Here is an 18,076-nt window from a genome sequence, read left to right on the forward strand (position 1 = left end):
CCTTTTTACAAGCCTAAGTGAGCCTTAGTGCCAGCTACTGAGGAGAAAGGAAATGTGAAGAGGTGTGGATACTTTGAATACAGAACAAAAATAAAATAGCAAAGAGGTGTGTGTTTGTGGTAGTCCTTATTGCGTTATTCACATATTTATGACTTACTAGTGTTGAGAGTTAAAATATTATTAAAAACAAGGGGGAGTTTAAGTCAAAGGCTTGAAACTTGCTCTCTGTATTGGATTGCCTTGCTAACTAAGGTAGAAAATGATGCTGTAAAGGTTCTCTCAATTGACACATATGTATGTAGAGAGAGACCCATACAAACACATGTATACACATTTATATAAATGCATTATTAACGAAAAATTATTACAGAGGAGCAGCCCCTCTCATCACATGTCCTAAGTGTGCCTTGTAAAGATGCTTAGATGTTACAGAGTGAAATGTTATTTTTTTTTAATAATTAAATACTACTCTGTGTATAGTAGTAAATAAAAGGAGCCAGGTTATGTTCATTGGTCTGGAAGCTAATTAAGACTGTGTGGCCTGCATCCATACTTAAAACTCTCTCATGCTTAAACTGAAAGCAGTTAAATAGGAAAGATGGAGTGCCAGTAGTCAGGCCTGTGTTTTGATACTGTTGTATTTTCCGGTGTTGGTGTAGGTAACATGAGGGAGTTGTACCCCTGAGAAAGAGAAGACCAAGTGCAACTTTGTAGTTGGGGAAGTTCTAATGTGCTCCTGGGGCCAAAATATTCCAAACAGTTTACTGGAATTTGAACAGCCTGGCAGCTTGCTCAGCAGTTTCTGTCTTGAGGTCTCTGGTGAGTTGTATTACCCAAATCATCTATACTGCTAGTCAGTTACCTCTCCTGCTTGCTTTTTCTCCAGAGGGCTTATGAGGGACATATGTGTGCAACAGATTTGTAAGAAATAGCTTTTCCCACAGTTAAGGGCTTTCTGTGAATGGTTATAAAATGTACCTATGGCAAAAGGCCTTTTCAAGAGCAGAACAAAGACTCAGTGGGAATACTGGGAATACTGAAAGGTAGGGAATATAAACCAAGGATCTAGAAGACAGCAAATCCACAGAAAAGAACTAACATCCATCGATAAAAAGGTTAGATCCTCAGCAACAACAGTGGAAATTGAGCACCCAAATACCTGATGTTGCTGTGCAAATCAGAGTCATACGGGATATACAAGCCCCTAGGGAAAGGAAGCTGGCAGCTAAGCAAGGAAAGCACTGACACTAAGGTATACCATTTCTCCTAATAAGACTGCAGCAGATTGTTTATCCAAAAGTAGAGCAAAAAATCTCCAGTTCTTGAAGTGTCTGACCCAACACAGACACTCTGTTACTTCTGGCTGTCTGCATTTTCATTGTGCAGAAGTCACTGATACCAGAATTTTTTAAGGAGAGGCTCTCATCCAATCCAAGTTTCTGCATGCATTAAATTAGAACTTGCTTGTACACATACAAAATCATAGCATATGCACAGGTACAGGAAGGATGCAACCTGCTTTGGCTTTTTGTGCTTGTGTGTTCTAGAGCTACACATGTAATATAAGTCAGTGAGCATTTTAGGTGACAACTTAGTCTTTTCTGCAAATTTGTTTTACTATGTCCTATTAAGTTGTTATGTACCACATAAAAATAATTGTTTTTATTTATTTACTTATTTTTTTTTACTGGATACAATGGCTATGTTATATGCTTGAGAAGCACTCAAATCTTTCAGAGCCCCAACTCTGCAGCACGAAGAGTGATCTGACTTTGGGTAAGAATCTAGGAACTGTCTTTGTGCAAAGTGACGCAGCATCACAGCTATATCTTGAACAGAAACTTAAATTCCATTCAAACTAACAGATGAAAACTGATTACATTTTAAGCCAGCAGTGGGCTGAGAACATTGACTGCAAAGAGAGATGCCATCGCTTGAGTAAGTTCAGATTGGATGCTATGTATAAAAACATTTTACACATGGCATAATTAAAGAACAATAATCTAAAGATATAGGAGTTATATTTAAAATGGGATGGATTTTCAGCTTGATAGCGCAGCACAGTTTGCTCTGAATTTAAAGATTGGGTAAGAGTCAGAATCTCTACATTTTATGAGTGAAAGATGTGTTAGAACTCCATTACATAAATCAAAATTGTAAAAAAGACACTTCTCCATATCTCCATACTGCTAGATCAAGCTGAGGAAATTCTAAAAAATAAACAGAAGGGAGGAAAAGCATTTTTAAAAGTCAGTATCTAGTTACTTTCTGTTTCTCTGAGGCTTGAACAAAGAGCAACAAGCTCTTGGGCTTAAACAGCACATGGAAGGGAAATGCTTGTATCCAAACTACTAAGTCCCTCACTTCACTTCAAATAAACCAGTTAAAGCCATAAAAAGTATGTTTTCAAACTGTTGTTGTTGTTGCTGCTGTTGTTGTTTTTTTGTTTGTTTGTTTTTTGCTTTTTTTTTTTTTTTTTTTTCTCTGAAGAAGCTCTGATGATTTTAAAAAGTATATATTTTCATCCTAATTGTGTAACAGGTATTGAAACAGAAGATCTTACCAAAGTAGCAGTTAAAAAGTTATGTGAAATTTTCAGTATAAGGCCTGTTCCTGCTTCTACTGGCTGTAATGGCATTGCTTCTCTTAGTAAAGATGGTGACTTTTGACATCATGTCAATCCTGTGAATAGCACAACTTGATTTAATCTTAACCCTTCTGGATTCACGTGATTCATAGTACCGTGAACTGACTGTTGATATCTTTAAGCTTTATGACTTTTCTAAACTATCCTAAAGAGAAATAAAAATAAAAATTAATTAAAACAACAACAACAACAACAAACATCTAGAATATCCTTACACTTGAGGCTCTGGCATAGGTTATAAAGCATATGAAAGAAAATTGCTATTAAAGAATCTCAAATTTTCCTCCAACTGAAAAACAGAGAACAAATAGTTTAGTTCATGGGACAACTGCTTCACATATTTTAAACACCTTGCTGGATCATAGATGCTATTAATCCATGCATGGTCCTCATAAAGCAGACAAATTTCAAGTCACTAAAAATCATTTTTGGATATATTCCTTTCAGTTATAACATCGACACCTAGATGAACAGGAACAGACGTGGCTTCCGCTGTGTAGTAAAACCACTGAAAAACAATGCTGCCGTGAGAGAACTGGTTTCCTGGGTAGAATTTATTTGGTTTTCCTTCTACAGTCTTCTAATGACTTGTAAAGGTATAGTCTTCTAGAGCAGATCGTTTACACCACACAAAAAGCCACTACATCTGCAGCTTGTTTCACAGAAATTCTCTTCACATCAAGCAAGCTTTGAATTGATTTGAAGTCGTTTTGTGTAAAGTAGTTGTTAGCATAGTGACTGCTTTTAATATGATAACTTCAACGTGCACAGTAAATAAACTTGTCAAACTATTCTTTTTCTTTCTAAATATCTCTAATAAAGTCTATATAATGTCTATAAATTTTCTATATGCATATCTATTAAAAACCTTCAAATGCATTTTTGCATTATGGTGAATGGAATAATCACCAAAAAAAAAAAAAAACATTTTGACATGGAAAAATAAGCTACATTAAAAAATTATCATAACTCTAACTGAAGTTTATATTCTTTTTAAACTAGATTCTTTTCCATCTTACTCCTTTCCAGTCAAGGAGCAGAAATACACATTCTGAAAAATTGGTTTCCTTTGGTTTGTTTGTTATTTTATTCCTAATGCTTCTCATCTGCCATCTAGTAAAGGTCATAGAAATATTAATGTACTTCCAAAGCAAGAGGACCAAAAAGCTTAGCTTTCAACATAGCTTAGAGTATGGTGATGCAAATTGCAAAAAATCAGTGGCCTGTATCTTCTCACAGAATTATTTAGTAATGAATATACCAAGTGAAAGAGAAATGTCTGTTGGGTAAACAATACACATAAACAACTTCATGGTAGGAAAATAATATAATATAAAAGGCTGTGGTGATCCTAGCCTGAAATCTTGAAAATGACTGGAGAAAATAAGTACTTACAGAAGAGACAGAAAACAAAATCCTATAATAACTGTAAACTTTGTTTTGTTTCACTGTAGATAGAAGCTTTTTTTTTTTTAATAAAATACAATTAAAAACATAAAAACATCATGACCGAGTAGAAAATTTGAGCTGCTTTAAGTAATTGTTTAAGAGATTAAGTGGTTTACTTGGAGAAGTTTTGTGGAGCAGAGGAGAAAACAAAGTTCAAGTGAGGTATTCCTCTCTGACTGTGTCTAAAAGCCCCTTGTTGTGGGTCTCAACATCTCTCAGCTTCTTCCATTTTTCTCTCCCCACAGCAATGCCAGGCCCAAGGACCTTGTCATATGCTTTAGGACTGCATTTTCTGCAATGTGAGAGAATATAAAGCAGTGGGTCAAAGTGCATATCAAGGCATTCCAGATGTGATTTTCCCCAAAATGCTGACCTATCCTATCCTGTGAAGCAGGACAGTTGCTTATCAGCTAAAGCACTGCCCACTTGTACTTAGAAAAAATAATTGCTGTTTTTTCAGTAAGGACTGAGGACACTCCTTCCCCTTTGAATACTCCTATTCCTGTTGAATACTGTGACTACTGCTTACCATCTATTGACAATAACAAGTTAAGACTGCATCTCACATCTTCATCGAGTAACAGCAGCCCTGAGGTCAGTCTAAGGAAATGTGTCTCAGCAAAGTCTGAGAAGGAAAATAACCACCCAAATTACCCCTTCATTTATTAAATATGATTTTCATGATTTTTATTGGTGGTTTCTCAGATAAATAGAAATCAGGCCTAAGTGTAGTTGCTTATGGGACCTAACAAATCCATTGCTGCTGCTGTGTGCATATTACTAAGTCTAGTAATGAGTATATGTATTATATTTATGGCATGTCTATATATATAGGCCCTAAAAGTCAAAGGCCTTTAGGCACCCACTTTGCAGTGACCAATGGCCCTCTCTCTGCTAACACTAAAAATATAATAATCAGGTTCTATCTCTAAATAAAAGGCATTGTACACCTCCCTGTTGTCATTCTGCATGAAATAATTCTGCATGTGTAAATGATATGTGAACTCGTTAATTTTGAATTTTGCCATGCATTCCTTCAGCATTCTCTCAATTGGAATACAAAATGAAATTTCCAAGACTTTCTAATAAAGTTCTGAAATACACAAGTAGCAGTAAGAAGAAATTCAATGGAACTATTCACATGAATAAAATTACATTTGTGCTTCTCTAGCCTTTGATGTAGCCTTTGATTCAAGAAATTATCCCTGTATATAGGGATATATATATAGGGATATATATAACAGACAAAGCTGAGCACAAAAACTTCGCTGGTTCTGTTTTAAAACAACATACACCTTGTTGAATTCTCTGGTTTTAAACCTCTTCATTTATGTCAATGACCACTGAAAAAGCTATAGATCATTTCAGCTCACTTAACACCACTTAAACTAGCTAACCGTTTTGTTGCTGACAGGAAATCTAATAATATGTACATGTGATAGTTATGCACAGATGTGTCTATTAAATCTGGACATTTTGTTCAACAAGAACTTCTGAGTATGGTTCATGTCCAATACATTCTGCACAGAGTGAAAGTAAAGTTCCTGAGTGATAAAATTGTTTGCAGCTTTCTATCATGTTCAGTTCATAGAGTCAATTCAGGATAAAAAGCCAACCCAAAATAGGAAAGAAGTCTAGCCTAGTCAACCAGACACAGACCTGAGAGTTAGGGCTTTCCAATTTACCTACATCATGCTCTCAGTTCTTTACACTCATCTTCCCTTCACACACACTCACTTTTTACTATGAGGATTTGTAAAGAACTAATAGAGAAAAAGGGATAGACAAGACCTAAGTGATCAAACATTTATTCTCTATTGAAATTAAAATGGAACTAATTTATTTTCTCGCAGGCTACAAATTCCTCCCACTATTTCTCTGTTTTTCTAATTCCAGTGCTAAGCTGTAGGGCTGTTCACATGAAATCTCAAAGAGCTTCATAAGCTTATTTCCATTTTTTTATTTTTTTATTTTTACTGATGGCCTTGTGTGGGACAATTAAATAATTTGGGTAAGCAGTCACCCCAATCAAAATATTTTCCAGTTAATTAGCAGATCAGATATCAGTGAAAAAAGCATATAATTTTATTATCCACCATCAGTTTGACACAGTAAATATGCTAGTATGTACACTTCTCAAATAATGACAAAAAATAATGACACAGTCAGCAGGCTGTAAATCTGACTAATTTATACTTAAAATAATTACAGAATAAAGGAGAAATGACTGGAATGACTGAAGATTTCTTAAAAGGCAAGTCACATCATGAATGTAAGTGATTAAAAAGAAAAGTCTTAATTAAAGCCTTGATAAAGCTGCCTAAATACAAGGTGACTTGAATTAAACTATTTACTTTGTTGGTAAACTGGACAAGTGCCAAGAAAATCAAAACAAAACAAAAAAAGCAAAATTGTCCACTGAGTTTAGTGCTATGTAGACCAGGCTGCAACTTCATAAAGGCTAAGGATTAGGAGTATGGAGGTGTATATATACCTAACGCAGAAGTCAGGTAGGATGTAATTATTCAAATCAAAAACTGGTATTAACTTTCCTCCCCACGATACAGACCAGTCTGCACAACTGACAGTGCATCCTGAAGTTGACTCTTTGGGCTGCAAGTTTGGGCTGCAAGACACGGAGGCTGTCCCCATCCTGTTGAATTAAAACATATCAAGGATCACTTAATGGCACTTGGGCTAAGGGTCACGGAACAGCAAAAATCTGTACTATTATCTCTAGAGGACTCCAAAATAAGGACACCACGTGTAAGAGGAATCTGTGACTCTTTTCAATTTCCAAATTTATGTCTGAGATGTTTTTGGTTGGATGGAGGGGGATGCTGTTAGGCATGAACTGAAAATATGCCACCAACCATGCTAAACATTTAGCTGGACCAGTGGTACAGTCAAGAACATTCCCCAACAGTATTTTGTTTGCTTATGCAGACATAACTAGAGAAATTTGCCTCAGAGATTGCACATAATTAGATAGAAAAGATACAGTGCATACATAAACAAACAAACAAACAAAAAAGATAGAAAACCATAAAAAGATACAGTACATACATAATCCAGATCAGGTTCCAGAAACCATCAAAAACAGTAAAGAAACAGATGCCCAAAACAGCCTGTCCCCTGGAAAATTAGGGTATGTCCTCAGAAAGAAGAGATATTGGGTAGGATTCACAACTGGGAATGAGAGGGCCATAAACCTCAGAAAAGAATCATGGAATCATAGAAAACTGTAGTTTGGAGTGGAGGTCTGGAGATCATCCATATAATTCCCTTTGCAAAGCGAGGCCAATGGTGAAGGAAAAGCTAGTTGCTCAGAGCTTTGCATAGCTGCATTTTGAAAAATCTCCAAGAATGAAGTTTCCACAACCTCTGTGGGAAACGTCTTCCAATTCTTCCCAATTCCTTCTGTGAACTCCTTCTCCTTGTACTTTGTTGTAGTTTGTGACTATCACCTGCTGTCCCTTGGCTTTGCACCTCACAGAAAAGTCTGGTGCTGGCTCTTCTATGGCCTTTCTTTGGTTGGTGGAAGAATGCAGTTACACCCTCCATTCTGATTCCTTTTCTTTGAGCTGAATTAAACCAGGTTCTTAGTCCTCAGATGATGTGCTCCAGGCCCCCAAACACCTCTGTGGCCCTCCTCTGGATCTTCTCCTGTTTGTTGTTAGTAGCCTCCTGTATCCTCAGGTAGCATATGGTTTGTCCTACTGAATCCTTTTAGCCAAGAGACTAACAAAATTCCCTAGCACATAAGGTGAAGGTGGGAAAGAGGGAAAAGGAAAAGTTGCTTCCCCAGGTTGTTTTTAATTGGAAAGTCTCTTGTATTCTTTTGTCTTAAAGGCTACATTCCTTGGTAAACAACAGGGTTTTATTCAGGCATGTATGTGTCTATATCTACACATATACACATATATATATATGTGTGCTTGTGCGTGTTTATAAATATGCATATATATATGTGCATGTGTCTCTCCTACTGACTTGGTTAAAGTGCTACACACTATGAGATGAGGTACCTCAAAATTTGACCCTGCAGCTTAAGGCACTTACACTCTTTTTTCTGATGTGACCCAAAGTGCTCATTATAAGAGAAATTATTTACATACTCATCTTCATACTGCCCCAGGAGCAATACATTCTTTGCAATCCTAAACCCCTCTCCTGAGAGGCAGTTCTGTTGCATGGCTGCTATTTTTCAGCCCATGACAGAGTATCAGTTGACTTGCAAGGACTAACCTGTATCCATACACCACTCACTGGCAGTGTGCCATGAATTTCCTTCCTATGAGCTACAGCTCACCCTAATTTATCTTTTAAAGGATTTAATGAAATGCAGTGTTACAATCCAGCTTTATTAAACAAACAAAAAAAAAATCAAAATAAAACAAAAAAAAAAAAGCACACAAGCAAACAAAAAAAAAAAAAAAAAAATAAAAAAAAAAAAAAAAAAAAAAAAAAAAAACAAGAAAAAACACCCCAAATCTAGAGTACTGAATAGCAGAAAAAAAGAATCTCGTGACAGAGACAGGCTTCTTTCATATCTGTGAAACTTTCCCAGGAAGAAAATCCTGTCAACTTTCAAAAGTTCCTCATCTATCCAGACATTTCAGTTAGAGCTGTGTTTTTGTGTATAATAAATTGCTTCTAGTTGGCTGAAAATCATTTTTAGCTCTTATCTCTGTGATCGGTTACCTCTGCTGTTCTTTAATGGCCTTCACCTCATTATGCAACTAGTCATTAAAAGCTTAGTATCCAGTACAATGGTAGCTTATGTAAAGTGATCTATGAGAGCTTTATATAGGCTTACCAGCCGCAGCCTTAATTTTACTCATTCGTCTTAATTTTTTGTAATCATTTTTTGTAAAGAGGGTATAATGTCAGGCATGCTTCCCTGCTACTGACAGATCCAATCTAGCAGATAATTACCATAAGGAAATTGATGCTTTAGTGTGCAGGGGAGAATTTAATTTACTCAGACATCCTACAGTACAATGCATTCCAAAAGATATGAGGATTTAAGTTTTTAAGAAATTAAATTTCACTATTTAACATGATTACTTATGTTGAACATCATTAACTAGCTTTTTTTTTAACTGTTTGATATAATTACAAGAACAGTTATTTGGTCTAAAATCCAAAGTCATCTTTAAATAAGGGTTAAGGATCCATGAAGTATAAAAAAGAAGGTTGCGTTCTTTCTCTCCCCCTCTCCAACACCAGCCTTCCAGTAACAGCATTAAAAAATCTATAGAGATTAACTGAGCCAATGCTTGAACTATAGAGCTTTTTCCAATGATGTTTTAATAGATCCTTTGTTATCAGCCTATTCCACTTCACCTCCATTGGTCAGGAAAGCTTCTTTAGTCCTATTCACAAACACAAATTGCTTAGAACATTTCAAAAATGATAGAACCATGAAGGAGTTGCTGAGATCCCAATTAAGCAAGATGAGTAACTTATGTTTAATTTGTGTCATTTAATTACTTCCAGAGAAATCCATGGGATTTAGCATTAGATTAATTCATTTAATCTCTATAAAACTGTTTACTCTCCGTGAGAAAACTTTCCTTCTAACCTACAGAATATATGCCTTAAAAGCAGGTAGCATAGAGCACAACAAAGTCCCAAAATATTGAGTCTTTTGAAAAATAAAATTTTAAAGTCCTGAAAAACCTTCTTCTATGAAGTCTAGCAGCTTTACCTTGATCACTGAACTTGCTCTTTGATACTTCAGCCAGAAAATTAGAGCAACTGAATTTTGTAAGCCTGCTCCTTTTTCTTCTCTGAAGTTTTGCTAAACATTTTAATACATTTTTTTCCCCTCTTTTCCTTTTGTTATCAGGTTGTACAGACAGAGAACACAAAATACAAAACTGTCAGGTGTTTGACAAGTATCTGCAAGTTGCAGGATCTGTCACTAGAATTTAAATACCATCTGCGGCTACTATATCCTCATAATTGTTGCACAAACAGAGCTAATACCAATTTTAAATATTTTTATGTGGCATATTTTCCATTCTGGATTCAAGTGCCCTCCCAAAGGATAAGAGGCCATCACCACATGACATTTTAGATTTTATGCTGGCCAGAATCTTGACTGACACACCATGAGCAGCACTGTCAGCATCCGAGTCTTTGCTTTAGTCTCCAACTGGCTCCTGACCACAGCTAGTCTGACTACTAAGTTTTTCTAGGTGGCCCACAGAGGACTTCTGATCAGGTAGTGTTTATTTAAATAAATAAATAATAATTAAAAATAATAATAATAATTACTTCAGTAGGGATAGATTAAGGCCAGACATTGGTGCCCCAGATAATCAACTCTAAAATAGCTTCTGTCCTTTCTTAAAACAGCTTTGTCAAAGGTGCACTTTTCATATCTGCAGAAAAGAAGGTAAGAAACTGTAAATAGGAGGAAGGAATTATATGACTCAGTATTATTTCTAAAAAAAAGGTAAAGCCATGCCATATCATAATGTCAGCAATGACATCAGTGCTTGCTTCGAAGCAGTTGTTTTTTACAACTGTGTTATAAGAATGACCCAGAATGTAGAAAAGGGCCAGCTGATAACAGCAAAAGCACAGAGTGTGTGAAGCCATGCTCTTACACGGTCTGAAGGGACTGCACATCACTTGAGTCAACATCCCTCACAGGTCACAGCTTACCATAAGGGGACAATGAACCAAGAAAGAGAAGGAAAGAGGAAGGGTGCATGGCTATAACAGACACTGCCTGCTGCAATACTTTCCTTAGGCTCTTTCCTTTCAAAGTAAGTAGATCCATTTACACTGGAAAATATTTTCTCCTCAGTTCTGGAGTCCCCAGCACAAGAAGGACATTGACATCCATTGACCTCTTTGAACAGATCCAGAGGAGAGCCATAAAAATGATCAGAAGGCTGGAACACCTGTCTTGTGAAAAAAAAGGTTGAGAGAGTTGGAGGTTGAGTTCAGTGTGGAGAAGAGAAGACTCTGGGGAGACCTTATTGCAGCCTTTAAATGTAAAGATGACTTATAAGAAAGACAGAAAGACTTTTTTTACCAGGGCTTGTGGTGGTAGGACAAGGGGCAAATGTAAGCTGAAAGAGGGCAGATTTAGATTGGATATAAGGAAGAAATTTTCATGATGATGGTGGTGAGGCACTGGCACAGGTTGCACAGAGAAGCTGTGGATGCCCCATACCTGGAAGTGTTCAAGGCCAGGCTGGATGGGGCTTCACTTTCCAAAGCTTGCCAAAAGTCCAATACCAGACAAAAATCCCTTGCTCTGAGGAGAGATCCTACCTAATAATTATTTGCCTAACACTGAGTTTGACTTGTCTGTACTTCAGTCTTAGCAGCTGAAGGAGTTTAGTGACTGAGGGAGGTACATTTATGATCTGTGCAAGTACACCAAGGCTTCTCTACCACAGGTGTTCACAGCTTTTTAAAAAAATCCCATTCTAAAACTTTCAAAATAAGTAGGAAGAAAATTGTAAAATTCAATGGGCTCTAAATCAGTAGTCATAACTGTACTTTCTGAATCATGTTCCACCTTAGACAGTCCAGACACAAATTTGCCTAGCCCATGACATCCTAGCTGTGCCTTTGCTGGGTGTTGCCCTCTCTCAAACCTGTAATTCATCCTAGGCACTTAATAAACTTGTGTATAAAGTATCTGTATGGAACATGGTGCATATTTATAGAAATAACACTCATTTTAACTATATATGTATAAGCATATATATCATATATAATATAAAATATAGATACTTAATGCAATAAATACATAAAAGTATATACCTACAAACACTCGTTTCAGTTGTTTACTAAAGCCTGCTCAGAGGTATGTTACTGTCGAATCTAAACCAGTAACCTTGAAACATAGGAAACATTCTGCTCTTTTATGAGACCTCCTTTTATGATTTTTTTTTGTCTTAAACCAACCCCATAGCTGTGAAAAAAAAAAAAAGTGATTTATTTTCTTTGTTTTTTTTTTTTTTTTTTTTTTTTTTTTTAACACAGAGAAATGTGTTTTCCTTTCCCCGTATACTCAGAAGACAGTTTTACCACACACTTCCAAAAAGTTGAAGCTTCATATAAAGGCCAGGTGTGGAAATTTTTAACCTGAATGCTAAAAGTTTGAGAGTGGTTTAGGTGGGTGACTGACTGAGAAGAGTGGGTTAAGATGGAAATTATTACGCAACATTAACAGAGACATGTAGGGGGATACCACTGAAGTAATAGACGGATTTATTAATGAAAATATGTAACACAGTATGCCATACCCTTTTAGCAGCTAACAAAAACCCTAACTTTGACTGAACGATAATCACATAATGTTTTAACCTGGTGAGTGCTCTTGCCTTCTTTCTATTCTTTCTATAGTCCAGGATGCTGTCTAGTTAGAGCCATGTGAGGGAGATAGTAAAGGCAGATTTGGAAACTGTAAGAGTTGTCTCCTGCTCAGGGGAAAGGGCAAACAGCTTGTGATCTTAGTTTTGAAGAAGGCAGCAAAAGTTCTGGCTGTAGGATGAGCTGCCTCCCTCTGGGGCATTAGCAAGCCTTCCTCCAGCTGTTCCACCAGGCTGCAGCAATACACCTCACCTGGCCCCACGGAGGTATCAGAGCTGAGGGCACTGCTGTGTCAGTGGCATTTCAACCAGAGACACCACACAACCACTCCTGCCATAGAGGGGGGCATTTGGCAGCACTTGCAAACCCCTTGCTTACATTCACCCCTTGGGGAAGTCTCTGTTAAATGGTGTCTGGGCACTGAGAGCACTAATGGTCTTAACGGCCCAGAGTATCTTCACTTGGGGCCTCCTAAACACCTGTTTTAGGCAAAGGAAAGAGACAGGGAAAGGAAGGTTTTCTTCTCTTCAGTTTTCTTTCTTTTTTGACCTATGAATCATAGAGGATGAACATAATTTTTATTTACTTCAGCCAAATTCCACTTTTGAGACTGTGGAAAAAAACAAAAATTGAGAACCGCCTTGGGGGTCCCCTCTTTCCTGCATGTCGCCTTGTCACTGAGCCAGGTCAAGGGCACAGCACAAGGAAAGGCAGCACCAGCCTAGGTCTGTGCCCAGCTGCCAGGTCTGTGTCAAGAGGTCAGGGTGCTGGGACTTGGCCTAAGGCCTCCTCCTCCCCAGTTGGGCAAAACAGAGCATGGTATGGGTGCAGCAAATGAGGCTCTGCAGGTCTGGCTCAGGTGCAAGCAGAGAGAGGGTGGAGGGCTTCTTCCACTAGGTAAACACTGCAGATGGCACAGATCTTCATGCTCTCTGAATGTATGTGTTATATTGTTTTAAGTATCAGCCTGTAAAAAATGTTGCTTAAAAGTGAATATTAAGTTAGTCCTAGGAAAAAAAAAAAAAAAAAAAAAAAAAAAAAAAAAAGCCTATAACAGATTTATCCTTAAGGCTTTCTCTGAGTTAAATTCATATTTCAATTCTGTTTTTCATGTCATTACGTAAATGAAATGGAGTTTTTTTAGTTTAATAATTGTTTTATTATAGCTGAGGCTGTCTAGAGTGATAGAGCATGGGATTATTTTTTTTTTTTTAATTCCTCTTAGAAGTTCAACTGGGAAATCTGCATTTCTTCCCAGAGCCTTCTGCTGTCAGTATTTCAGCAGTGATGGTATTGGAGAAGCACAGGATAACACAGTGGTCCTTTTCAAAAACAATTGCAGTCACTGGCCCTAACTCCACAAATAATTATACATGTGCTAAACTTCAACACATTAGATGTTTCTGGTAATTGTGATAATGTTACTCACTGGGAACCATTGCTGCTTTCCTCCATGACATTATCAGCACAGCCAGGCTGACAAGCCTTCTCATGCCCCACAGTTGATCCAGGAAAACCCCCAGAGGGGGAGAATTCGGCTATGCCCAATATTTGACATGGCCTTCCTCCCCAATTTGTAATTAATTGTCTGAAAATTCCCTGCTCCAGGAAGAAGCAGTAAGGGAAGATCAAGGTTTTGGGCAGGACAGGAAATGAGCATGCTGACATTGTGGGAGAGATTGTAACCAAAACTGGGGACCTTGACAACTTTGAGAAAGATGCAGATGTGGTTGGAAAGTAAAATGACTGGAGGAAGAAGTGGAGATGAGGATAAAAAGGCTGGTGACAGCAGTGGAACAGTAAAGGAAGGGGATGTAGAGGTGCATGTGAGTTAAGGGATAGAGCGCAAACGTACCTTCCTCAAAGAGGAGTAAGTGCCTGGGTGTATAAATGGGTAGGAGAAGATGGCTGTATGGGGGTATAAGGTATAAGTTTTATTCTACTAAGGTCAAAGACAAAAATTCCATGGTTTTATTAGTAGATGGTCTTGGATTTGTAGAAAAAAAAATGTACATAGAAACTTTGCTACTACTGAATACATTAATAATCAATGAGTGCAGAGCTGGGTAAATACTAACCACCTGAAAATCCCACATATGTTTTCTAGAGACAATCACCAAAAAAATGGAGGGGGGGAGAGGGGCAGGGAATCACTAAGCTATCTGAAATGTAATGCAGCTGGGCACAGAAATTGGTCTGAGAGTCTGGTTTCTTTTTGTCTTTGGATATTAGGCTCAAGAAGTGGAGGAAAGGAATATCTAGGAACTAAAACTGAAGAAGACTGCTTCTGTCCCAGTAGCCACTATATTCCTTGGTATGACCACCTATAATGAACTGTATGCATAGTGTTTTGAACTCCAGCAGACGATACAAGCAGTGGGTTATTTGATTACCACCTTGCTATTTTTAAGCTCTGTAGGTAGGAGCTGGAAAAAGAATTGCTCAGATAAAGTGTATGACAAATACTTTGATGTAATGTAGGCTTACATTGTTGTGGCCTAAAGCCTTACCTCTTCCTCATCCAAAGACATGATCAAGATCATGCTGAAAAAAAAGTTCCTGAAGAGAGAGATGCCTGTCCTTATTTAGCATTCTGATATCTGGTTATATATTCTGATTTATTTAAGTTAGGACGTGATCTAATTGTGATGTGGCGAACCAATAGAAAGGCTGTTGCTACTTTTATAGGGCTTGGAACAGGCCCATTCACTAGCATGCAAGTCTGCACTAAAATTGGAGCCAAAGTTATAATATCATGCTATGATACCAATTGATAAGGAAGACTGCCCAATTAGTTTCTCACTAAAGAAGCAGTGAAATCACTGCTTCTTTCAAGCAGTGAAATCACTGGAGCAGTCATTCTGTTGCAAGCCGTGCAAATAAGTGCAGTTGTTTGATACTGGGAAGGGAAAAAAGAATCAAACAGGTGATTGATAGCTAGACTTTAGGTAACAGATCGAAAACTGCTTGGAATAGTTCTTCCATGGAAAACTCAGCTATTTTTTTAAGTTAGTATGCCTTCATATCTAAGTAAATTCAAGGGAAAAAATAAAAAATGTGCTAAAATCTCCTTGCTTTCTATTTATCCTACTACTTCTCTTCAAAAGAGGAAGAAAGTGAATATGAATATGTGAGTTAATTGTCATACTGAAATTTGACGTCTTAGTGATCTTAGATGTCTTTTATTTTCAAAGAAATGCCCTTCAAGTAAAGATGTTAAACATCGTCTTCTGTTTGCAGCACACAGAAAGGTTTTTCATGTGAACTCAAGTAAATAGCTTAGAGCTTGACGAGAAAGATCATGTCAATGAACGTATATTGAGTAGCCATTGACATATCTCTTTTTAGTCCACCAATATTTCCCTAGCCCATTGAAAATGAAACGTGATTAAGCAGCTTTTGAAGCAAATAAGAGACTGATCATTAAGGGACTTTAACCTGGGAAGTGGAATCAAGTCCTCACAGGTGGAAGAAAGGTTTTGTGTTCTGGCAGAGTCCTGTAAGTATTTAGTTAGCAAGAAGGTTGCTCAAATTCTGCAGAGAAGCTTCACTAAGACCCCTGATTTGGAGCTAGGGAGTGTACTCTGGAGGGCAGGAAAGGGGGTTGGCTGAAAGAGTGGTTTCTCCTTGTAGAAAAAATGCCTTATGCTCTTCTACCTTGAGGTTGTAGCTGAACTCCCCTCCTTGGCAGATTTTACATGTTCTAGACAGCTGATGCTTTCTGTGGAGTCCTGTGCAAAAGCACCTTATTTCTCTGCATGAATGGTGTAGTGATTTTGGGTGGTAAAGTCATAACAGTAAACTCTGCTAGACTGAAATATGAGCATTGCAGCACCATTGTTCTGTAATTCTGTCTCTTCATCCGTGTGCCCTAATACTCCATCTGGTGAGAGAAGTACTTCCTGGTATTGGACGTTTTTTGCAGAGATCCTAATTCCTTCCTGGGGACTTGCAGACTGAAACTAGACTACAGATGTTGGATAAATGTCCTAGATAGTGACTCATTTCAGTTGGGTACACAATAAGGAGTAGCATGAAATTTTAAAGATTAGTCATTTTTGTCTAGTAATGAATACATCTAGTTTCAAGATTACTGACATAAGGGCATCTGTGTTTCATTCTAGAGCAAAGAGAATCAAAGTAATATAAAAGAACAAGAGAAAGGAAAAAAAAAAAAAAAAGATATATTTAGCAGTAACTCATTTCTCTTAATTTGACTACGAAAAAATTACATATTTATGCAAAGCACAAATACCCAGGGCCTCCTAGCTTCACTACTGACTTAAACTGCTGGGGCTTCCCATGAAGTTGTTTTGATATGCACTTTGCCTTCCCATATGATCCATTCTTGCATCCCATGTGATCAAGCTGGTTTGCATCCCTCTGCACCAGAGTGCCAAAGAAAGCCCAAAATCTTTACATCAAAGGAGACAGGTTGGAGTGCATCAGCCAGGGAAAGCAGGCTGAGAAGTACTATGTAGAGTAGGTTTCTTCCTACTAGTAGAGTAAGTCAAGCCTGGTGCAAGTTGAATGGACCCTGTGCACAGCACTTGAGATGTGCTGTGCATGACTGCAGCCCCAGCTGTCCCTTGATTCAGTCACCCAATACCAACAAAACCAAGTCAGCATGGGCTTCATTTGACATGGGCTGTACAGGTCTGCCTCCAGTGCCAGAGGCAGCCAAAGGAAGCCTGTGTTGGAGTCCTGCCATTGTTGCTGCACGGCTGAGCTGAAGGTGCTTTGGTTGGCTCAGCCCATGCTAGAGGGTTGTGTTTCCACCTGCAAATGCTAACATACCCTGTGAGTTGTTAGAAGGGCTGATGAGCCCCCGTATGACAGCAGATCTGGCTTACTGTCATTCATTCCTTCTAGACATACTCTAGCATGATCAGACCCAAGTCCAGAGCCTGTATTACAGAATGTCAGCTGAGTTGGAAACGTACTGCTGTATCAGAATGAGGTGTGCTCATTATATATTTGTTTTATCTCTGAGATCAGACTTCTTTTTGTTGTAATGCTTGTTCTGGGTAAATCACATGAATAGAAGCTCTTGATGATGAATTTTCCTTGTCCTATTTCTAGTTGTTAAATATGAATTACCTCAAACTGCCTCTCTTTTTAAGATAACTAGGCACAAGTTTGGAGTTGATAGTGAGTAGTGTAGTGTTTTGTCTCTATTGAACAGGAGAGGATAAGGAAAGGCGTGGTTAAGAGGTTCCTAGGACATTTATCTGAACCCTGTCTACATTTTGATAGCAGAAATCTTTCAAAATCCTGCTACCTACTGAGATTCTCACTACTTCCTTCTTTCAGACAGCCTGATATATTTCTAGAAAAATCTTTCCCACCATATTTTTCATATATACTTCCTATTCCAAACCACGAAGAATGCAGCACAGATTACTTCTTGATAAGTTTGTGTACAGGAAAGCTCTTTGGCCTTTCTTTTCAGGGAAATCCCTGCCTTTGTTAAAAAGCAAATGCTCTTCGAGCAGATAGTCATTTACACTTTCAGAGTACCATTGACACTTTATCTAATAACTCCAGGAAGTGACGAGGTACATATAAATGTTAGTGTTAAACTTTCAAAATTTTAATATATGAGTGGTAGCCTGTTCTGTCACTGAAAAATAG

The sequence above is a fragment of the Aythya fuligula genome, chromosome 2 (assembly GCF_009819795.1).
Source record: "Aythya fuligula isolate bAytFul2 chromosome 2, bAytFul2.pri, whole genome shotgun sequence".
NCBI lineage: Eukaryota > Metazoa > Chordata > Aves > Anseriformes > Anatidae > Aythya > Aythya fuligula.